This window comes from Zalophus californianus, chromosome 3, assembly GCF_009762305.2.
Source record: "Zalophus californianus isolate mZalCal1 chromosome 3, mZalCal1.pri.v2, whole genome shotgun sequence".
In the NCBI taxonomy this organism is placed as follows: Eukaryota; Metazoa; Chordata; class Mammalia; order Carnivora; family Otariidae; genus Zalophus; species Zalophus californianus.
Genome location: NC_045597.1, coordinates 102,737,786 through 102,762,068, shown reverse-complemented (window position 1 = coordinate 102,762,068; position 24,283 = coordinate 102,737,786). Strand labels below are relative to the sequence as shown.

Sequence of the window (24,283 nt, the reverse complement as noted above, 5' to 3'; positions counted from 1 at the left end):
TAAATAAATATTAAATTACTTTACATTATGTAAAGCAGTGCTGGGCACACAGCAGAAGCTAATTGAATATTTATTGATTGACTGACTGCTTAGAGAACCAAGATATGTATAAATCCTAAACTTTTCTTCAGATCAATGTGTTTTTAAGTTTCTGCCCTTCTGACTACGTGGAGGTACCCAAGGCACAGAGATGCAATAGAAAGGATCAGGTAGACTTAGGCTCTGCCTCTAGCTTGGATGTGACACCTTAAAGGTCATTTAGACCTTCTGCACTTGGGTGTCCTTGACTGTTAAATGCTGAGATCAGACCAAATAATCTAAAGTATGAAAATTCAAATTTCACAAATATATATCCACCTAAAGCATTAGAAGAAAAATAAATGAAGCATTTTGCACTGAGCAGAGCTTGACAATTTTCTCCAAAGCCAACAGAAATGCATCTCACTAAATAGTAAAGAAGATAATCATGGCATTTCTAGGTTTTTGCTATAAGAATCCTGGTAATTTTCACAAGTTCAAAGGGACTTTCCCATCAGTTTTGACTCCCATGATTTCACACTCATGGAAATTTCCTGAGAAGCAGTTTCTTTGGCAACTTCATGCTCACAATCATCTTAGTATCAATAGGAGCTACGCAGACATGTCAGCAGGGGAATAGGCCTCTTCTGGGCAGTGGGAAAAAGGAGCTGTCTCCTTTTATTACCAAAAATAAATATAGAAGACACAAAAGATTTTTACTATACTTGTCACATATGGTGAAGTAAGTTGAAGATGAAACTAAAATCTCCTCCATAAAACAAAAGGCTTTGTGTGTGTTTCAAAGGCATTTTATGTTGCATAACATGGAATTAGCTCTAGCTCCAGCCCTTTGAGCTTCGTGTATACTGTATATAATAAATATATTGTCTAAAATGAAAGTTTATTGAATTCTTTCTTATACTCACCCTCCCCAGAAAATAGAACACCATTAAAAAAAAAAAAAAAGCTGAAAGGAAACATTTGGAGAGAACTTGTCTATAAACAATGAAGTGCCTTAAACAGTGAACAGTTCCAGCAAGTTGTACCATTGGTCAAACTCATCATACTTTCGCTTAGTATTTGCTGTATTTCTAAAATCTAGAATTAGTTTTGATTCATTACTGTCTGCTTAGTCCCATGCTCTTCAGAGTATGTTCCATGGATCAGCTACAACAGCACCATCTGGGAGTAGAAGTGCAGAATTGTGAACCCTACCCAGACCTACTATGCCCGAATCTGCATTTTAACAATACTCCAGGTGATTTTTATGCACATTGCCAATGGAGAGGTACTGCCCTAGTCTATAGCTTCCATCCAGTAGACATAATGTTTAAAAGTGGCTTGAATATTTGGAATGGCAGTTTTCCTTTCTGGGAAAAAACTTTGACTAGACCTTAACAAGTGACAGAGAATAATAAATTATAGCATACCATCATTAATATATGAAAATGTCAGCAGAGACCAACTATCAGTGAGGATGATTTTGGAGCTCCTCTATCCACATTCTCTTGACACAGCCTTCCTGTGACCAAACACACACTTTTGAAAGATGACTGGGGTTAAGAGTGCAATCTGGCCACAAAAAGGAGAAAAGCTCGCTGACCCATGCTGGCCTCTGACCTTGACCTCATTAGCTAACCAAATGAGCTAACCAGCTATGGACATCAGAGAGCATTACATGTTGATTAAGCCAAAGCATAAGAAAAACCAGCAAAAGATCAGTTATTGAGATGTTTCTACCATGATCACCCAAATTTTTAACATAATATGAGAAGCACATATACAAAAGGAAATTCAGTTAATCTTGGGAAATACACAAATATGCAAAGCTTCTTTTCTTTCACAGCTCTCTAGTCTTTCCCTTCAAAGCACTTAAGACAAATTATAATTACAAATTTATTTTTATGTTTAGTCTTTTATAATAGTTCTATCACTAAATTCCCCAAGAGCAGAAACCTTCTTCCTTTGGTTCACCCAATATTTGGCAAGGTCCCTGGCACCTACTGGAAGGTTCAAGAAACATTTGTTGAGTGACTAAGTAAATGAATAGTGAATGGGAATCATCTTTCTAAAACCAAGCCTACCTAAACTACCTTATACCATTCAATAAATTATTGAATACTCTATTTTGCTAAGGATTGGATATATAAATTTTCCCTGTTAGAACCTTACATTCTACTACTGGAAAAGACAGATTTATAATAACATTAATGGCTTACATTTCAGGCAGTCTTCCAAGCATGTCACACATATTAACGCATTGATCCCAACAACTCTAGGAATAGTAGATGTTATGGTTCTCTCTATTCTGCAGATGTGGAAACTGAGGCTTAGAGAGGTTAAGTAACTTGCCCAAGGTCACACATCTAGTACAAGGTGCTAGCTCTTAGCCACATTCTTAATAAGCCATTTGGAAACCTGTCTTTTACTAAGCCATGAGAAGTGATCAGAGAGGTATGTACAGAATCTACAGAAGCAGAGGAGGGCCAACTAGTTCCAAACCCAGCCTGTGCTCTTCAGACAAGCTCTTGCATGCTTTTCTAGTTATGAGAGCAAGCATTCAGTGCCTGGTGAAGGATTCCCTAGGAAGGTCTGTGTGGCGTGTGCACAGTGCAGCCCAGTGCTCCCTTGGGGTTGGAATCAGCCCAGAGTCAGGCTCATCTTCCCTCAGCTTGCTCTTTTCAGCCTCGGTAGTGACAGAGATCTCAGTCCAATAAAAACATCTATTAACCTACACTGTGAACTTGGTGAAGGAATCAAGCAGTGGCTTCAGTGGTTTAATGAATTCAGAGGAAGTGGGAATGGGAGATCAGTGATATCCAGATTCAGAACTTAGGACACAGCAGGATAGACACTCACTCATCCAGGGACAATAAATACGTGTAACTGTTTTCCCTCTTGGTCATCTCTCCACCTTCATTCTCCCTTTCTCTCCACTCTGGGGAAGGACCTATCTTCTGTAGTCTTGACACACAATTAGGGTCTTTCAAGTGGAATCACTTCCTTTAATTCCTGATAGGTTGTGAGTGTGACCTCAGGTTCCGCTTCATGTGTTTCAAGCTGAGATACTATCACAACTCAGATTTCCCTTCCAGGGCTTCACAAATTACTCCATTGTGTGGATTACATAAAAATATAACTCTCAGTTCCTCGACATAGTTCAACAGAACTTGGGATTTAGGGGAAATTATGCACTTTGGCACAATTTTTAAATAACTTGATTAGACCAGTTAAGTTCTAAAAGGGAAAATGCCATTCAAGTCTTCTGTGAGGCAGCTATCTATAATTAGTTCCTTGGTCACTGACTCAATAAAACAGGGACCTTTTTCTAAGGGATAAGTCATAAGAAGTAAAATAAAAGAAACCTTCTACTATGTTAAAAACTACCTGGTGTAGTCTTGGTACATTTTGCCTCTTTCTACTTTCTCTTTTCTTATTCCTTTTATACTTGAATAAAAACCTGAGTTTTTATTCAGAAGAAAATCTCTTCTAATAGCAATTCCACTTACCCCATGGGTTTGGTTGCATTCCCGCTTCCCTTCTTTCATACCAGCCCCTCCTGAATTCTTTCCTCTCTCTACTTCCCCTCATTTGCATTCTTTTCCTACCATCACAATTCGTCTTGTTTCTCCCCCTCCTGTGTACCTGGATGGTAAAAAATCAATAGTACAGGGTGAGAGTATTTTTCTATGTGCCATTACATCTATCTCTATTCATTCTGCTCTATGGATATGTTGTCAGGGAATTTGGTCATTCCTTGGAAAACACAACCATTGGCCTGCAACTCAGTATTAACAATCTCCATGATCCCCATTGTTTTCAAAATATAGCATATCAACTGTAGCCATATCAAATGGAACTGATGACCATAGTGAAGGCCAGATAGCTGTGAGTTCAGCATCCTTCCCTGCAGTGGCCTGGATGAAGGGAGTCAATTAAGTTAGGGTACAGTGAGTGGGAATGGGCAGGGGACACAATGGTAGTAAATGTTCTTATTAGAGACCATTCTGTTTCTCTCATTTGCTCTGCATGGCCTATCGGCAGAACCTGAGAGCTTTAAACTCGACACGAATAACTAACAACTTATTTGTGATTTTCCAGCCATGTCTACTGTCTGTGTACCTGAAATATTATTGTTCTGCTCCTCATTTCAGACAAGAATTACTTGCAATGTGTCACTGCCTATAGCACAAAAATTGAATATGAAAACTCAATGAAATTTGGTAGAAATATAAATGTAGCCATACAATGTTTCATTATTAAACTTATACACAATGGCTTAAATACTTTTAATACTGGGGTGATGTCTTCCCAAATTTAACTTTTACCTAATGCTTCTAATAAGAATAATCCTGTGTCAACTTTACTTCGATAAAAATAAAAAAGAATAAAAATAAATAATTAAATCTACTTAAAAAAAAAAAAAAGAATCTGAAAAACTACCTTAAGTTTTCATTACCTTCCTAACCAACAGTGCTGTCACCATGGTTCAACTCTTCAGCCCACTGAAGGCATAAACAAAACTATGCGGCAATTTTACTTTCACTGTGAAATCCTGACATCATTTACATTCAAAGAAAGTATGGATGAAGTAAGTAGAGTTGAGTGGTTGGATTGAGGTGGTATAGCACTGATACATCAAGTTTTCTGCTAGTAATTTTTCTAAATCTATTACCTTATTGATATAAAATATAACTGATAATTTCCTATGCATGCTGTAACAAAGAGAAATCAAGTTGGAAGCCTGTTTCTTCCAAAGGTCTTCTGCATTGTCACTGTTCAAAACAAGGTCTCTTTCAACAAAATGCCCACATCCGATGCGTGATGTTGAAATGCTAAGTGATTTGTAATTCCTAATAATAACTTTCATTTTGTCAATCCCTTTCTGCCCTTTAGCATCCTTCAAAGCTTTAATGATCCATATAATTAAGTTATAACTCAGAATGAGAATTTACTAGAAATATAATCTACAATACCAGAAATATAGATTTTGGGTTAAATCAAAGCAATGCAATTTAAAGACAAAAGGCTGAAATTGAAATTGGGGGAGCTTGGGCATGAAACAAGAAGTGCCTCTGATAAAGAAGTGAGTTGAAGATGTGTGAGGACAGAGAACCACACCCCAGAGGCCAAGGTCAAGATTAATTCACTTTCTAACCAAGACAGATGAGAATCATTGCACAGGAGCCCACAGAGATGAGGACCATGCATCAAGCCTTGATGCCTATGGATCTCAAATGCTACAAATGGCTGTGGAAAACTCATCAATTCCATTTCAAAGGGGGCAGGCTTAATGAACAGGGTGCAGGGCTAATGCAGTTGCGTAGTTCAGACTTGGGGGACTTTCTGCCCAAAGAATAAACACTGTCAGATTCCTGCTACAAACAGAACTACAGGGAAAAGAAAAAATAAAACTGGGATTCATCATCACAAAGCATGTTGCTATTTTGTTATCTGGGAAGAAATAACAGCACAACTGCCCAGCTGACACATTTGGAGGATGTCCTGCTGTCCTCGAAGAAAAGGGTTGTCTGATTGAAAAGAGTGGCAAGTTTCGGTCTGGATTCACTGCTTCCATATTTTAGAAAAGGTGAAAAACGTGAGGATATGAAGTGAGCATGAGCAGGAGTGTGTGCAAGTGCATGTACCCAACCTGACAGCTAAACATATACTGAAGATTCTTGTTGCTAGACAAAGCAAATTAGCCATGCTGTTCTAGGTGGCCGGAGGACAAAGGGAAGAGCTCACCCTTTCCCTACCCCACCCTTCATACCGGTGCGGAAAAAATATCTTCTGGCTATTACAGCGTAGGAAGCACTTTAAAGGTTGATTAGCCTGGTCAGGTCCATTCTAGCATAGCATTTTAGTAGAGCGCATCTGTTAGAATTTCTAGACTGATGCCTCAATGTCTGCTCCCCTGACAATTTAAGGCACCTACCAGAGATCAGAATCTCTCGATATTACATGTTATCCACAGATCAAAATATTTGGCCATATCATAACTCTAGCTCCATCTAGCAGTTTCTGCAATATTTCAGCTCTGACCCATTATCTATAATGCCAAAAATTCATGTCATCTTGAAATTGTAAAGAAATGGCCAAAATACAGATTAAACAGAGAATGCCCTCTAGGTTTCTCTTTCTACCCCTTAGACACTTTTATTGTATCTTTCTTATATTCTTTTAATCACACTTTTTTATAATTACAATACTCTATAGCTCTATCGCACTTTCAAAAATACAAGAGAGGTTTTCCTAGACGCCTTTGCCAAATGTGGAGAATCTAGACAGTGGGTAACAATTTACAAAATACCAACTCAGTTTTGTTTGGTTCATGCTCTCTTTGATGATCTGTAAGCCATGTGAGGTTAACTTAGACTCGAAGCCCCAACGTGAATGGTTGTTTTGCTTTGATAATGACAGCACTACCCACCCATGTGGTCTTCCAAGATGAGTTACACATCAGACTACCAAAGAATTACTGAAAGCCAGGACACCAAAATCCCAGTCCTGTCTGTTGCCCAACCCTCTGGCATCCCAACATTGTTAGTGCCTTTTCTATACTTCCTAGATACTCTTTCGTCCCCTTGAATGTAAGGAGATACTCAAAAAGAAATGCTGAGAAACAACAGAGAGGTGGAAATGCACCTGAAGGACCTTGGAATAGACGAAAACTCTTTCTGTGAAGCAGAATGCCAGGAAAGAGCTTGCACTGTGTTAGGAATACCAACTGAACAGGGTCCTAGGGAAAGGCGTTTTTAAAATTACATTTTTGTATTTATGCAATCACCATGCAATACTTAAAGTTAGTAGGGAAAAGACAAGGGAAAGGCAAATATGCCATATATTCCACATACTCGAATTAAAGATTCCCACTGTAACTTGTTTGTCCTATATTTTATACACAGGAATTTAGGACAATATAACTCCTTCCTTTAAAAACAAGCAGTTTTCCCTTCTGGCCACCACACCATAATACAATTGTAACCCTGGCGTGCGGGATGGGCCCCACGGAGACTGCAGCCTCCCCTTCCTCACAGCTCTGGGAGCTTCCTCCACGCACTGAGTGTGCTTTAAGAGTTTGCTTTGCCTTTGCCTGTTTATAGAACTGAGGGAGGAAGAAACAGAGCAATTGTGAAGCTTGTTAAGAGGCAGTTCATATGATATTAAAGGTGACCTTGCCACTTCCAGTTCTATTTATTCTACTTCCTTCCAAACCGGAGTAAATCCTTCCTTTCAGGGCAAGAGCACCGCTCTGTGGATGTCGTCTGTGGGAACGGAGAAAAGTTCAAGCCCTCAGAGGTTATTCATTACCCAAGTCTGGAAATATAGTATTTCCCATTTGCTCACATGTTAGGTCTGTAAATCACTGCTACTTGGCAGAGGGAGCAGACCTTTGTCTGGTGAAAAGCAGTTTTTGTTGTTGTTTACTGATAAAAATAATCTATTCTAGTGAGGCTTACTTTTGTCACACAAGGGAGCTTTATAAGAAAAAAAAGTAATGATCCCCCCCTAAAAAAATTACAAATGCAGACATATACACACACATGGATTTATACATACATATATAGAATCCATACTATTTGGATTAGCATATACATATTAGCATATGTGTGTGTGTGTGTGTGTGTCTTTTTTTTTTTTTTAAATGTAAGAACTTCTTTTGTGAACTTGGCCACAGCACAACCTGCAAATACTAATCACCCAAGTACCTAACCCTGTCAGAGAGGTAACTACACTTTACAGTCTGGTATCAGTTGGCCACGGTGGTGTTTTGTGTTGTAGTTTGTTGCATTCTTCAGGAAGTAAAGGCATTTCCTGAAGGCCCACAAAAGCCAGCAGGTGTATTGCTAAGTATAATAGGACATGTAGGTTATACCAGGTGGGGACAGAAAATGCCTTAGCAAGACTTAAGCTTGACTATTTTGAATAGTAGTTCAGCTGCTCAGCTTATTAACTTCCTCACTGATAGCATCAAGGCATTTTCATCATTAACATGAATGGCATTTATGCTGTCTTTTGAATCTGGGAATGTATAAATCAACGTGCATCATTAAAACTCTTTCAAAGTCTTTTCTTCCCACTGAAAACATTTCATTTTTATTTTGCCTCTCAATTATCTGGTAATCTCCTCTCTTCATTTTGTTGACAAATGTGCTATTTTTAAGACCTACTGATTTAAAACAGATGTTATTGGGATGGTCAAAGAACTGATAACTGATCAGAAGTGCTTACTTTCTTTTGAAAAGGTCTTCATCAGTTTTCCGTCTTGGTTAAAATTCTTATCTACTGCTCTTCCAATAATTGCGGGGGAGGTAAATGTGGGGGACGATTGCAGTTTTGGTTCATCATCCTGGTCTCCCTGCTCAGACCACTCCTTCTCAGTCCTGGTCTTCACTACTCTCATCATCGTGCCTCAGATGGAAGGTTTCAGGCCCCATGCCACACAAAAAGGAGACACCAAAGAGTGTCTTTGGCACTTGTCAAGTTCATCCCATGTCTGTGGAGAACATTACAATTCGGCTTCAAGTGCATTATTCACCACTCACTCACTCATTCAACAACCAAACCCGACATGCTTTATAACTATGAGGAGATATAAATCTGAACAAGATTGGCCCCTGTCTTCAATTGGGTCAAAACCTAATAGAGAAAATAAAATATATATGTATAAATGTTCAGATCATTTGAATACAGTACAGAGGGTGAAAAAGGCCATAGAAGATAACCAAGCAATAACAATAATTGCTACGAGGGTTCAAGAAGAGAATAAACCCTTCTGTCTGGGTGATGTAGTAGAACATCATTATCACATCATGTCGGGTGGCTTACAAAACTGGGTTTTGAAGAGGTGAGACCTCAGAGATTAAGGAAAGGCATTCAGACACTGGGAAAGGCATGAGCAATGGCCAGGAGGCAAAAAAAAAAAAAAATGTAGAGAATCAGTTCAGGGCACAAAGAACAAGCGGTCCTATTTGGAGGATTACAGAATATTTGCAGAAGGGGTGATGAAGGAAAGGGGATTGACCTTGGGTGGAAGGGACTGACTTACCTAAAACACTCTGGAAGATTTGTTACAGACCACAGTTTCTAGGTTTCCAGGTGAGTGAACTACTACTGTTCCTTCCGTAGTCTAATACCTTTTTTTTTCTTTAAGATTTTGTTTATTTATTTGACAGAGAGAGACACAGTGAGAGAGGGAACACAAGCAGGGGGAGTGGGAGAGGGAGAAGCAGACTCCCTGCTGAGCAGGGAGCCCGATGCAGGGCTTGATCCCAGGACCCCAGGATCACAATCTGAGCCCAAGGCAGATGCTTACCCACTGAGCCACCCAGGCGCCCCTACCCTAATACATTTTATATTTATTAACCTATTGTTGGGCATTTATTTCTTTACTGATTTTTCTCAATAATAACAAAGCACTGAGGAATATTTTTATGTGAGTATTTGCACATACCCATACTATTTCCTTAGAATATATTCCTAGAAGAATTGATGAGCTATAGAATATGAATTGTCCTGCAGCTATGGCGAACCAAGGCAGAACCAAGAGCACTCTACAAGCAGGAGGAGGAGGCCCCAACATTTGGTAGTCATCTAAAATTTTTATCAATTTAATAGGCTCAAAACTGTTATTGTATTGCTATTCTAATTTTCATTTCTTTGACTACTAATGAGGTTAAACATTTTTATTAAATATTAGTGGCCATATAGTGACAATAGAGTCCTTTAAATTATATGTTGTTAGTAAGAAGTGAACTAAAAAGAATGCACCAGATTCATTTTCATTTTGCTTCCTGAAATGAGATTGTAAAACTATTGATCTTGAAACTACATTGCCAGGAAAATAAGGGACAGTGTCATGATTTTCCCATTGATTGCATCCACCCTCATCTTCTGTCTTCGTTTGACGGGGAACAGCTGGCCTTTGAAAATTGGCCATGCAGTAATGCATTGCACAAGAAGCCCAGTTCTATGCCTTATCTTAGGCTCTTTGAACCTTGACCTCTTTTTCTTCCAGCTCTTTGAAGCCTCATTAAAATTTATTCTTCTCTGAAGGCATGTATCATATTTTGCTTCAAATAGGTACTTATCTTTCCCTTCTACTAGGTTATAAGTTTCCTTGAGAGCCAGTTATTTTGTCATATTCATCTTACCTCCCACAATGCCTAAAATGCTGCCTCCGGTGTTTTTGAATGGAAATAAATGTAACGGTTCAAAAAGTATTTATTTCCTTTTCTTGAAAACAATTATCTTTTTGTTGTCCTTAGGATCTCTTATTCTTGGGAAAAGTCCCCCACGTGAAAAGAAAACCTCAGAAGAAGTAACCAAATTAAATAGCACAATGAATTAAATAATGTCATGAATACATAAGTAATATCTGAAGAGGATCTATTTTCTCATTTCTAGAAACTCTCCCCTTTGTGGGCCAGCTGGCACCAAAACATGAAATTATTTTGTATTTCAGTGGGTGTAAATAGGTACACATTTTTAAAGATCCTTACCTCTTGATTCCCAAATAAATCCAAATTTTTTATATATTTATGGAATGTTTATTTAAAACTCCAGATTGAAGTGGTTTCTGAACATAGTTCATGTATCATTTCTCCACTGAAAAGCTTCACCTCTGTTGAGCACAGGGTTTGTGAAATGGAACCTTAATAGCATACTTAGCAAACGAATAGTTGCCAGCTGACTAGCTATTGATTTAATGTTCTATCATTTCCATGGTTCAATCACGCCTACCACGGTGAATCAGTTGGAGCATCCTCAATGAACCAATAAATGAGCAATATCCCCCACCAAAGGGATATGTTTCCTGTGTGGCAAAGGCATACATAACTTATCACAAACAATGTCAGGCTCTAGCACAGCATTGATTTACCTTGGATCATCCAGCCTTCTGTTTCCAGTAATGGTTTATTCTTCTAATTGGTACTCGCCACACACCAGCTTTTTGTTTAAATGTTTGGGTATGTGATCTATCTCTGCTTGAGGTCAGGGACCATTTCTTAGACACTTTGTCATTTTCTATCGCATATATTGAGTGGTCAATAAACATTTGTCAAGTGAGAATCATATGTTAACACAGAACAGGGCCAGAGTTTGCTATACGCCTGTGGTTCTCAATCCTGGACGCCCCTTAGAACTACCTGGGGATCTTTTTCAAAAATACCCAGACCCCATCCCTGAGCTGCAGATTTATTTGGCTCTAAGGTAGGGTCTGAGCATCCTACCCAGACCTGTGTTTAAAAGGCTTCACAGGTAATTCTAATGGACAGTGAGGGCTGAGAGTCAGGGCTATGAGCCATTGTGATATAAGAAGACAGGCAGGCAAATCAGGAAATGGCCTAAGTAGTACCATTTTGCTTCCCCTTAGAGCAGTGGTTCTCAAAGCATGACCTTCAGATCAGCATCACCAGCAGCATCTAGCAAGTTGTCAGAAATGCAAATTCCCAGCCCCTCCTCAAACCTAGAGAATCAGAAACTGTGAGTGAGATCCAGCCCTTCAGATGAACCTGATGCCTACTGAAGCTTGGGAACCACCACAGTAAAGACATATGCTGAACTAAAAATGACAATGCTGTGAGTGTCTTAGAGAAAATGCTTTCAAGTATATTCAACTCAAAACATACTTCAGGTTATGCTTCATGAAACAACTCTCTGGTCCATAGTTATTCTTAGGCTTATCCTGTGGGCACCTAAAATAAAGTAAATTTCAGCAATAAAAAATACTGTTAAGACCAGACCCTGGAGAGGAGCACAGTCAACATTCCCTACACAGAAATACTGGGCCTGGAGGAGGGAGCAACCACATCTTATCAGCTCCTGCCCCATTGCTCTATGCTTTGTGGTGGCCCTTACTGCTTGGGCAAGAGGTCTGTTACTCAACTTTGGTTTCCACTCATTGTAAAATCAAAGGTGGCAGGAACTCCAAACCATGGGCCCAACTTTCTAACCAGGTTTGCTGAACTTCTTAAGAAGCCAGGATCAGAAGCAAGTGTTCCTTTGCTCCCCGACATGGGGAGCATGTGAAGGTAGAATAAGAACACCCTCATCCTGTCTTCCAAAATGTGCTTCCCCGAGGGCTCCGCAGTGGATCTGACTCAGCCTTGGAGGGTGAGGGGCAAGAGAGTTAGTAGCAGTTGGTGGCGGCAAGAAGGAAGTGACAAAGGGAAACTTGGGGGTTGGTGGCAAGAGCAGAAGTGGTGACTGGCAGCACATGATGTGGTGAGGGATGATGCCGTGACCTTCACACCCCACCGTGACAGGCGCCTTGTCTGCCACACCTTTATCCAGGATCCATCAACGGAACAGGCAGATAGGGACTGCTGGCTAAAAACTGATTAAAGTCAGGTTGGTAATGCGGACCTGTGAGCAGATTTCTCCAAGTGCAATCTCTGTGTTGCCTGAATTGAAATGACCAGGGCACTTGCTAAAGCTGCAGCTTTCTGGACCCCACCCTAAACCTACTGAGTCAGTATTTCTGAGGGCAGGAGGTCCAGAAATCTGCACATTAAACAAATCCCTCAGGTCCTTAAGATCTGACTTTCACAAAACCGCCCCAACACAGCTTTGAAGCCTGAAGTTATTTAATGTTCAACATTGACTCTATGTCAGGAAAGGCAGGAGATACAGAAATAAGTCTTAAGATATGGTCCCTCACAAAGAGGAATTAATCACAACAATAGTAGTAATAGTAGTAGCAGTAGCAGTGATAAACACACATTAAATTGTAACAAGGTAGAATGAAGTAGGAAGAGTAACAAGGGAGCCTGTGAGCATTCAAATGAGAAAGATTAGTACTCAGGGTTCAGGAAAGGCATTGGGATGGAGGTGGCTTTCAGAGGTTTTTTTAAATAACTTTTCCTTCCTAAAACAGGAATACATATATAACAGTGGTCTCTGTTACTTGTAGACATCTGAGACCATTCTTGGAGGAATGAGCAAGAGCAGGATTCCGGGTAGGGGGAGTCGCATAGGCAGGGCTGTGTATTAACCAGTATCTCTGCCTCCTCTGGAGTTTGCTCTTAGTAAGAATCCTCAAGGGCCCTGTAGTTAGGAAGCTGGGTTGCCTTTCAGACTAGCAGATGCTAAATTACATGTGTTGTGTCCAGTGATTTTTTTTATAATTTTTGTCTGGTTCCATAACATATATAAAATTGAAGTATCAAATAATTAGACAAATAATGATAAAACAGGGGTGCCTGGGTGGCTCAGTCACTAAGCATCTGCTTTTGGCTCAGATCATGATCCCAGGGTCCTGGGATTGAGCCCCGCATCAGGCTCCCTGCTCTGTGGGAGGCCTGCTTCTCCCTCTCCCACTGCCCCTGATTGTGTTCCCTCTGTCTCTCTCTCTGTCAAATAAAATAAAATGAAATGAAATAAAGTAAAAAAAATAAAATAAATAATTATAAAACATAGTGCTGCTTTAAGGGAAAGAGTATAGATGTCTGCAGTTCACTTTGAACTGCAGTCCAAAAAATAAGGTAGAAGGCTTGAGGGATGGCTAGATGGATAGATACAAGATAAATAAGCTCAGTGAAATGGTAACCAGAGAATCTAGGTAATGGTGTTCCCTGCGAAAATTCTTCCAACTTTGCTATGTATTTGAAATTTTTCCTAATAAATTAGTGGGGAGGGGTCTGCTTCCATAGGTCATATGACCTTGAGCCAATTTCTACTTGACTTGTCTGGGCTTCACTGTGCTTGGCTGGCTACCAAGGGCGTCGAACTAGTCAATCTCCAAGTTCCCTTCTGGGTCCCAAGTTCTCTCATTCCCTCTTCCTTTCTGACAGGGAACCCAAGGGTTACTACCAAACAGAGGCGGTCGCCTAACTTACCATGACTTAGCTCAGCTAATAAAGGTAGTTAATCTTCCTCCATACCGTGGCTGGGATGACCTAACTCGGACCCAGACAGAGTTACACTGCCGTCTGTGGTTCTAGAGCAGGTGCCATGCAAGTCAGACCTTGAAATTTGTTTTGAAACCGACCACCTGTTACTGTGATTGTGTGGCTGTTTTCCTGGCTTATGGGATTTTACTCCAGCTGTTGTTCTCAGGCGAGAGTTTATTTCCTCCAGGAATCACCCAGTCCACTTGCCCTAAACTTAGCATTTGTGTGTAGGGATCTTCCGGAGACTGATTCAACTACGCAGCACTGAATAGTCAGCCAAAAAGATCTGAAGTCACCCACAGACTTCAGTAACAGATTTTTTTAAGAGGGAGAAGTAAGAATCCTCCTTCAAGTGTTTTGTTACAGATAATCATCTCTTTGAATTTTGCTTCAGGGAGAAGGAGCGAGAGGATCAGATTTACGGTTGCTCCTGGGTTGGTTTTCCTTCTGCTAATAGACAGCATTGTGCTGAGTCATCACTGCCCTGCCATTGGTTGTTTCGCTGAAACTTTTCGTACCTGTACAATTTTGTTGCAACTTAAAACTTGTCAGGCAAAGATTCAGTTTTTCTGATAGTTTGAAGTGCATGATACAATTTTGGAACTGGAATGGACTTCAGTGATTCACTAGTACAGCCCTTCATCTTAGAACTGAGGCAAGAGCAGCTCAGTGACATCATTACAGAGACTAGCTCAAGGTCATAAACCTTGTTAAGGACTGAGCAAGAAATCTATTTATATTGCAGAATGTACTTGTATAAAGGGAAAATAGCAAAAAGAAGCTTAAAAAGCTGTGCTTATATTAGGTTAATTTTCTTAAAAAAAAAGTCATGATCTTTTAGCTCCCTATTGATACCTAACAAACCACCACAAAACAATTTATTATTAGAGAACAATTTATTATTTGTTATTTTTATTTTATACATTTTTATATTTTATATAATTTATTATATTTGTTGTTTAATTTATTTGTTATTGTTATTTGTTATTTGTTATTATTATTTGTTATTGTTATTTATTATTTGTTATTATTAGAGAACAGTTTTTTATTATTATTTATTATTATTTTTTTTATTATTTGTTATTTATTATTTGTTATTATTATTATTAGAGAACAGTTTTTTATTATTTGTCATGATTCTGTGAGAGAGAATAGTATCTGGCTCCTCTAGGCAGTTCACACCTGGGATGATTCATGCGGGTGCAATCAGATGGTGGCTGGGGCTGGACATCTAAGAAGGCTTTTTTATTCACCTGTCTGGTACCTGAGCTGGGATGGCTGGCAAAGCTGGGAGCTGGTCAAAAGTCTCTTTCTCTCCATGTGGACAAGGTGGACTTCTCACAACATGGTGGTCCCAGGGAGTCAGATCTCTTACATGGCAGCTGGCTTTCCCCAGAACAAGCATTTCAGTGGACATCGTGAGGCTTCTTGTGACCCAACTTCTGCTACACTCTGTTGCCTACATGGAATAGGCCTAGGTACATGGGAGGAGAACTATAAAAGAGCATGAAAACCAGGGGGCAGGGCTTATTAGGGACCATCTTTGGAGACTACCTACTCTACAAGATATCACCACTACTCTTTAAAGATAATATGTTTTAATATTTTGCAAACAGAGTACAAAGTCATTTTAAAACCTATGGCTTCCACTAGGGTAACACTAGGGGCTACGTGAGACGGATGGAGGGACATGGAGTTTGGAGTTAGAAAAACCTGAATTAAACTAAGCACTATCACCTACGAACTGTGAGACCTCAAGCGAGCAATTTAATTACTTCGAGTCTAAGTTTCAACATGCATATAATTAGAATAATAGTTACTTCAAGTATTATTGGTAAAAATCAGGTAGATAATGGGTGTTAAGCTCTTCACACCTAAGAGTTGCTCAATACTTATCAGTTCCCCTTACCCCCAAATATCTCTGGAATCCAGAAATCTAGCCAGGTATTCACTGAATGCATGTTTGAGGGTGTCTGATGGAGCTGATTCTACGTTAGGAGGTGGGGATTCAAACATTAATAAGATACGTTCCTTTCCTTTAAGGAGTTCGTGCTCTGTTGAGGGAGAAAAAAAGCATAAACATACATGTAACCTCAACCTCGTGAGCGAGATAGTCTAATGAAGGCAAACTAGATGTTAGATTGGCAACACAAAGGAAGGAGGTCCACGCTATAGAGGAGTCCGCAGGGAAGGCTTCACAGAGAAGAGAGTACTGAGCAGTATCATGAAAAACAGGTAGGAGTTTGCCATACCTGGGAGGTGGGGAAAGAAAACTCAGTGAAGACGCTGCCATGTACAAAGGCACAGTAGCACAAAACCTCATTAAGTAGTGAATGCAGCTCAGCAGCACTGAAGCAAGGAACAGTGGGACATGAAGTCAGGTAGAAGCATAACCAAGGGGGCCGAAGCAAGGGATGAGGAAGGCCTGAGGTGGCGCTATATAGTGGAGATGAAGAGGAAGAGAAGGATTAGAGAGAGACCTAGGGAGTAAAATGAAAGGAGTGCTTGGCTATCCAGGAGGAGGAAGGAAGGAATCCAGAGACCATGCCTAGATTTCTGGCCAGGATGATGCAGTGGGTGGTATAGTTATTAGCTTATTGAGTGTATCCAGGAGGAATAATGCATGCGGTAGTAATGAATTTGGTTTTGGACACACTTAAGATATCTGCAGGGCTTTCAGAAGAGAGCTGTTTCACGTACAGTTGAATTTATGAGTCTGGAGTTTGTAGGAGTTGCTTGGGCAGGAGAGAGAAACTGGGAGTTACCTGACAATTTGGAGAAGTCCTTATAAAAGTTAATCTTTTCCAGGCTAGCCAGGTAAATAAATGATGTCTGAGGTTGTAATGATTGCTTAAACAGCCATAGCTTTTAGCTTAAAAGACTTTTTTTTCTAAAATCTTCTTCTTAACTAGAAGACGTAAGCAAAGGAAAATAAGTACAGCAGTGGTAAAGTACTATAGGAGTACTCCAAACAGGCGAAGTATCTTAACAACAATTCTCACAGTAGGAAAAAAATTTGTTTTAATTCTTGCGTCGTTAACTAGCAATACCTACCAAACCTTAAGTGATGGTCCATTTAGTTAATTCCATAATAATCACAACTAACTCGTATTACCAAAACAGCCCCTTGTCATGGAGTTTGTTTCTCCTTCGCTTAAAAGAGCAGCAAATAGAGTCAGGGTCTAATAAAAGTGACGGAATTACTGAGACTTTGCTTTAACTATTTTCACTAAAGGTCAGTATCATTTGTGCTTACTCTTCTCAAGACCCCGTAAAAGCAGAGCATTAGCAACAAGGGGCTATGAGTTCTAATTCTCATTCCTCTATTCTCTAGCATGATTGGTTCTCAAACTTTTGGGAGCTTTCAAATCTTCTAGAAAGTTTATTTCTTTTTTGAATCCAGATTTTGGAGCCCCAACCTCACTTATTCTCATTCAGTAGGTCTAGGATAGAGCCCAGGTATCCACAGTTTTAGCAAGTATTAGGTGATTTTTTTTTTAAAGATTCTATTTATTTATTTGACAGAGACATAGCGAGAGAGGGAACACAAGCAGGGGGAGTGGGAGAGGGAGAAGCAAGCTTCCCACTGAGCAGGGAGCTCGATGTGGGGCTTGATCCCAGAACCCTGGGATCATGACCTGAGCCGAAGGCAGACACTTAACGACTGAGCCACCCAGGCGCCCCTCCCAGGTGATTCTGATCAAACTATATGAACATAGGCAAACTGAATGATTTCTTAGGGCTCAGTATCCTCATCTGTAAAAAGAGAATGACACCTGCCTTGCCTACTTGTCAGGACTTTTCTGAAGTCCGGATCTACAGTGATATATGTGAAAGGGCTCTGAACACTATTGGTTCTCTACACAGGTAAGATGTCGATATTGTCTGGAGCAAGGCATCAACCACCTAAAGGCCTTGTTAAGACACAGGTTGCTAGACTTAAGAATTTAAGGTAATTGTTAAATTTCTGAATCAGAGTTCGTGAGTATGTCTAGGGTAGTGCCCAAGAATTTGCCTTTCTACCAAGTTCCCAATGAATGCTGATGCTTCTGATCTACAGACCAGGCTTTGTGAACCACTTATGTGGGACTCAAAAAGCATTTGTCTCAGGCCAATTCACTGAAAGCTGTTGAGTTGGTTCTGAGGGTTCCTGATCTTACCATATAATTCTCTGGGCAGAGGTTTTCACTGTTCATGATCCCCAAAACTTTATTCATTAATCCAAAAAATATTTTCTGAGCACCTTCAATGTACCAGGCATTGCTTTGGGCACTGAAAATACAACCCTCAACAAAACAGACCCAAAAATGAATTAATAAAATGATACCAGATAACAAATGCCATAAAAAATATGAAACAGAGTAATGGTATAGATCGTGGCAGGGCAGGGGGTGGTTCTTCATATACAGTGGTCAGGGAAGTCTCCTCTAAGGAAGTAACATCTAAGCTGACACCTTAATGACATAAAGGAGTTTGCCATGCTAAGAGGGGACGAGAGCACCCCAGGCAGAAGGAATGGGGAATGCAAAAGCTCAGAGGCTGCACTTAGTGAATGAGCAGTAGAGTGTTATGGGGTAAGACTGGAGAAGTGGGCAGGGCCAGAGAATGTAGGATCCTGCAAGCTTTGGTGGTATAGATTATGAGTCAGGTCTGTAGTAGGGAACAGACCAGCCCTTCCCAAATTTTAATGTGCATGCAAATCACCACGGATTCCCTTAAATGCAGACTCTGACTCCATAGGCACAGGGCAGGGATTGACAGTCTGAATTTCTGCTAAGCCAGGTGCTACTGCTCCTGGGAACCAGACCACACCTTGAGTAGCAAGGGCACAGAAGAAAACATTAGGAAGTAACTAGGTTCTGTCATCCCCCAATCAGGGAAAAGTGGTATTTTCCCTGAAGTGTGGATAAAAGTTAAAGGGAATGGTGAAAGATGGTGACTGGGGAAAAATCACGATGTTGGGGAATTTCAGACACTAAAAATTGTTATTCAGGAGGAACTATGGTGTCCCTTCTAGGATATAGGTAAAAAGACTAAAACAATGTCACCGAAATAAAGAATCTGAATAAAAAAAAGAATTCTCTTGGGAGTTTATTTAGAAGCAGCTGGAATAGATTTCCAGAGTGAGTCTGTCTGCTCATGGTTTAGTGCTGCTGCTTCTTCCTTGGCCCCACCAGCCCTGCTTTCCCCCTGCTTGCAAAAGTAGTGACTTTCCACAACCTCTTTAACCTCCTATGGCTCCCTGTGGCTACTGCACACAGCCAGAGCTCAAAGCTTCCCGCCCCTCCCTCTCTTACACATTCTCTCCAGCCCTGCTAACCAATGATGCTGGCCCTTCTCCCTCCATCCCCCAGGTAAGGGCCATGGCCTTGGTTGGAGAGAGAGGAGAAACAGAGGACTAACAAGCGCCGGGAGAAGAGGGTAGAAGCCCATCTCCTCCACAGCACAGCCTTGAAAATACAGCCAAAATACATGCCTCCCCTCTTCCCTGCCCCTCCCCTCTCTGGGGGCGAGGGATGGGAACAGAGTAGTTTTATGTTATAGGCCATATGGCTTTTTCTTTTAAGGAATAATCTTCCTAGAATGCATCCAGAAGCACGGAAGTCCAAAAAAACCTTAAAATCGGATGCCTCCTTGCATAAACTTCTACACCGCACGCTAGATCCCTTGTTTGTTATCATAAGCACGTGTTTCCCCCAAATTTCCTGTTTTTTAGATGATTTGTGAATTGGAAATTTTGTCCGTGGAAGGAAAGCCACATTATTGAAGCTGTAAACAATAGAATGACTATGGCTTTAATCCTTTGAATAAGACTTTGTTTCCCATTGACTGAAAACTTCCTAAAGGAAGGAAAGCTAGGAACATTCAGGAAGGATTTGTATTTTATTTTACAGCAGCTTTGTGAAGGGGGAAAATCATTTGAAAACCTTAGATTCCCTTTCCTGGTTGATGGACATCAGAACGCACAGCCGTGCTGGGCTCTCGCTGCAGACGGTGGCTCCCCGCCCACCAAAGACTTCCTGACCCCAGTGCCAGCTTTGTTTTGTTATTGTCACACTGACACCAACAGACGTTCATCCTGTGCTAGAGTTTCGTATATTCCTGGGACAGGCTAGAGACAGGTGCACCCACTGTTTGTCTCAATTTATTTTCATGGACCAAAAATGTTTCCCTAATATAGTCCATACATCTTATATTGTATACTCCATAATTCACAAATTATCTGTTCATTAAAGAGATGTAAGCATCACAATTGCAAAATTAGTCATCATCCACTGAACTTTTAAATTACTTTAAATCCCCTCTCCCAAAAGCTACATTTTCATTTGCTTGATACACCAACAATCATTTTCTTTAAAAGTGAAGCGGAATTAATTAGCCGAATCATCCTTACAATTTGGGGGAGCGGATCTGTGGAAAAGAGAGGCTGGCCTTAAGTCCCAAAATGCTGATGTGGCCACTCCTGCTCTGTGCAGATTCTGTGCCGGGGGCATAAATTATTGAGCCCAGTACATGGGCTGTTAGGCTTCATTGCAGAAGCCAAAAGGGCCTCCTGGACAGCTGCCCCTTCAGAGATTCTAAGTGATATCATCCTCATTTATTAATCCCCATTTAATGAAGAATACCCCCCGCCCATGGCCATCAGCCCTTAGGGCTCTGCCTCAGGTATGTGTCTGGGGACGTAATGTAGATATTCGTCATCCTGAGAATTATATCTCAGGTAGCAAATCCTAATTATAGGTCTCCTCCATAAGTGACTTCCCAGAGACAGAAGGTACAGCTGAGGTTAGGCTTTGGTCTTTCGGAGCTGTAATTAGAGAAGGCAACAACTCTTCATCCAGAGAGTCCTGTCTTTATGGCATCTACTTGTGCCAGTGGGAACAGCCAGCATCCCACTCTGTTAGAGACACACTGGGGAAAAGAGACTGGGCCTTGGTTGGAAGACAGGATCCATTTCCAGTGTTTTCCACAATTGTGCCTGCTTTGTCTAAAGTCAGGGAAGGCTTCCAATTTACTTTCAATAGAAGATTTAAAAGGTTGTTTCTATATTAGAGTTTTTTTAGTCTTTTGTCCAAACATGGACCCTTTTGAGAGTCTGTTGATGATTATGAATCACTTCTTCCCCCCAAAAATGCACATACATATAGACATCCAAAATGTGGCACACCATTTCAAGGGGTCATGGACTCCTGGAGACCAGTAAACCTCAGATTAAGAACATGCGATCAAGACTTAGATATCTTTTAAAACTAGAGAAGTCAGTTTTATACCACATACCTTCAGAGCATTTAGGGGATGAAAGTAGAAGGAAATGGACTAAAAGGTAGTACTTTTCTAAAACAGATCGTGGCAGTTGCCTCTTTCCTGAGCAGCTATTATGTAGGAGAGCCTGAAACACCAGCTTACACTCTAAGACCAAATGGTATCTTGTGGTTATAGAGATGTCGAATATATACGGTCTATGTAATAATAGGTACCCTGATGGTTGCTGGGTATATATGAGGCCAAGAGCTCTGCCCATAGTACTTATTTATTCCTGACAACAGCCACTCAAGGTAAATATCACTAACCTGTTCTACAGTTAAGGGACATTGAGGCAGAAAGGAGAAAGCGACTTTCCCAAAATCACACAGCGATTAAGCAGCAAAAATGGGGCCCTGACCCCAAAACTGTCTGTCTCCAGAGGCCCTGCTCTGAATACAGCATGAGAACGCAGACCTATTGAATTTCATAATTAGCTTTTTTATTTCCCTTAGAGTTCTTGAGGCGGTTATCAGGCAGGATAGGAAGCAGATGGACTTTAAGACTACTTGACGCAAAACCCCATGCCCTTGCAGTGACAGCTCTAGCAGGGCTGCCTAGAAGAAACCAGAAGGCAGCAGTCCAGCTGGACAGGGACACTCAGCCTGTCTTAAGGCTGTAACTGCTGAACAAGCACAGAGGCTTTCCTCCACTCCACTCTAAGTCTAACAGGCACAGCTTTGGCTGCCCCCGGCTCCCGTCAGTAGAAGCTGCAGTCGTTCCTTCCCTTCAGTCTGATAGGTGCCAAGAGGCTTTGTGCCGTGCTCCCGCCTGGTGCTTGTGGTCTGGAGGATAAGTAAAGAGCTCTGCCCTAGACCGGCACTCCTCTTCTGCTCCCTCCCCTAGGTTGCTGCCTGCCCGTCACTCTGCTGCCCTCTGCGGAGGAGTGGGGATGAGGAACCTGTGGTTCTCTCCTACCCTCAACTGTGAATGTAAAAACAGTCAAGCATTCAGACTTTTCTAACGTTAGGCTTTTCTAAATATAAGTGGTAGCTTGGGACGCAGTCCAGAATCTACTATGCATGCATGAAGCAATCAAAGCCTTAAAGGACTTTCTCAGCCAAAGTAAGAGGATCAAGTAACATAAGTCAAAGAAACTTCACTTACCTCAGGCACTTTAGGATTAACCTAATGAACTTGAGTCAGTACACCGTAGTGACTAAGTGTGTGGCTCTGGAACCTAAGGCTTGGGTTCTGATGGTGATTCCACCACTTGCTGTTGGACTTCGTACAAGTGACTTCATCTCTCTGTGCCTTGGTTTTCTTATCTGTAAAATGGAGATGATAGTACTGAGCTCAAAAGTTTTTCTAAAGATAAGATATATTAATAACTCTATTATAGTTAAAACAGTGCCTGGCACATCATAAGCATTCAAAAAGTATTTATTAGTATTAGTATGGTTATCATTTAGCCATTTCCACTGAAGCAGGAGCTATTTTGTCCATAGAGCTAAAATGAAATTGTGAAGACCCAGAAAGTAAGTTATACCTACTTCCTTGCAGAGGTCTGAGGGTGGTGAGGTAAGCTGGTAAACTTGGCACAAAGCCTCAAAACCAAGATTAGTGGAGGGGTGTCTGGGTAGCACAGTTAGTTAAGTGTCTGACTCTTGGTATGGGCTCAGGTCATGATCTCAGGTTCATCAGATTAAGCCCCACGGCAAGCTCTGTGCTCAGCAGGGAGTCTGCTGGAGATTCTTTCTCCCTCTCCTTCTGCCCCTCCCACTAGTGCATTCTCTCTCTCTCTCTCTCTCTCTTAAATACATGAATGAATAAATGTTTAAAAAAAAAAAAAAGATTAATGGAGTCCCAGTGGTCCAGGTAGGCATTGCTGCATTACAAACTATCTCAAAACACAGTGGCTTAAAACAGAAGCAATTTCTTATTTCCTATGTCTCTATAGGTTATCAGGCAGTTCTAGTTTATAGAGTGTTGGCTAGGGTCCTGAGTTGTCTAGAATAACCAAAATGGCCTGATTCACATCCCAGCTGGAAACTCAGCTAGGATTGTTGGCCAAGGTCTTTGGTTTTCTTTGATTAGATCTGTTCACGTGGTTTCTAGGGCTCCCTCCCAGTATGGCAGCTGGTTCCAAAAAAGAACATTCCAAGACATTAAGGCAGAAGGTACAGATTTCTTAAGGCCCAGGCTTGGAGTTTAGACAGCATCATTTGTGATGCATCTTATTGGTCAAAATAGGTCATTGACCAGTCTAGATTCAAAGGGAGTGACAATAGGGGCACCTGGTTGGCTCTGTCAGTTAAGTGTCTGACTCTTGATCTCAGTTCAGGTCTTGATCTCAGAGTCATGAGTTCAAGCCCCGCACTGAGCTCCACACTGGGCGTAGAGCCTACTTTAAAAAACAAACAAAAAAAACAAAGGGAGTGACTATAAACTCTACTTCTTGATCAGGGAATAGCTAGCACATTGCAAAATAACATATGGGATGGGAGATATTGTTGCAGCTATCTTTAGAAACATGATCTACCTCAACCCAGGGAATAGTAAGAAACTAGATTTTCTTAACAGTGTTTGGATTGAGTGACTCAATGAAGAAGACCGGTCTGAGCTTGGATCACCAACTTATCTACTAAAATGAAGAAGTAAATGGAATTAAATGTTTTAATTTAGCATAACTTGTTTATATATGACTTACATAGGGTCATTTTTCAGAATACAGAAAATAGTTCCTTTGGCTTAAAGTCATATTCGGAAGCATAAATGAGAATAAAGGACATAGGTTGGAGAAAATAATTTTCAATAAAGAGCATTTTTAAAGTAAAAGCTTTTCCTTAAAGAAATGGTAGATGGTAAAACCACATGCTCCCTGAATAGAGACATAGGTGAGCTTATAGTGAAAACCTGAAAGGTAGTATGTTGAAGTGAACAAAGTAGAAGACAACAAAGAGCATCTGAATAATAAATAGGAAAATCAGACAAGAGGTCCACAAGAGTCCTGTAATTGCCATTACTGAAATTTTTATTTTTCCCCGCCTCCTGGCTCATATAAAGTTCTTTTAAAAGTGTGGTATACTTTACACTTACTTTGTATTTTACATTTCAATTTATTG

At 40.6% G+C, this 24,283-nt stretch overlaps 1 long non-coding RNA gene across 2 annotated transcripts in view; it reads right to left on the bottom strand.

Moving 5' to 3' along the window:
* Positions 1-24,283, bottom strand: part of LOC113919284 — an 86,614-nt gene that overhangs the window by 44,003 nt on the left and 18,328 nt on the right. For both annotated transcript variants that reach the window (XR_003518934.2, XR_003518933.1), the window contains exon 2: positions 22,326-22,486. This is a non-coding gene — a long non-coding RNA (uncharacterized LOC113919284). The remainder of the gene's footprint in view (positions 1-22,325; positions 22,487-24,283) is intronic.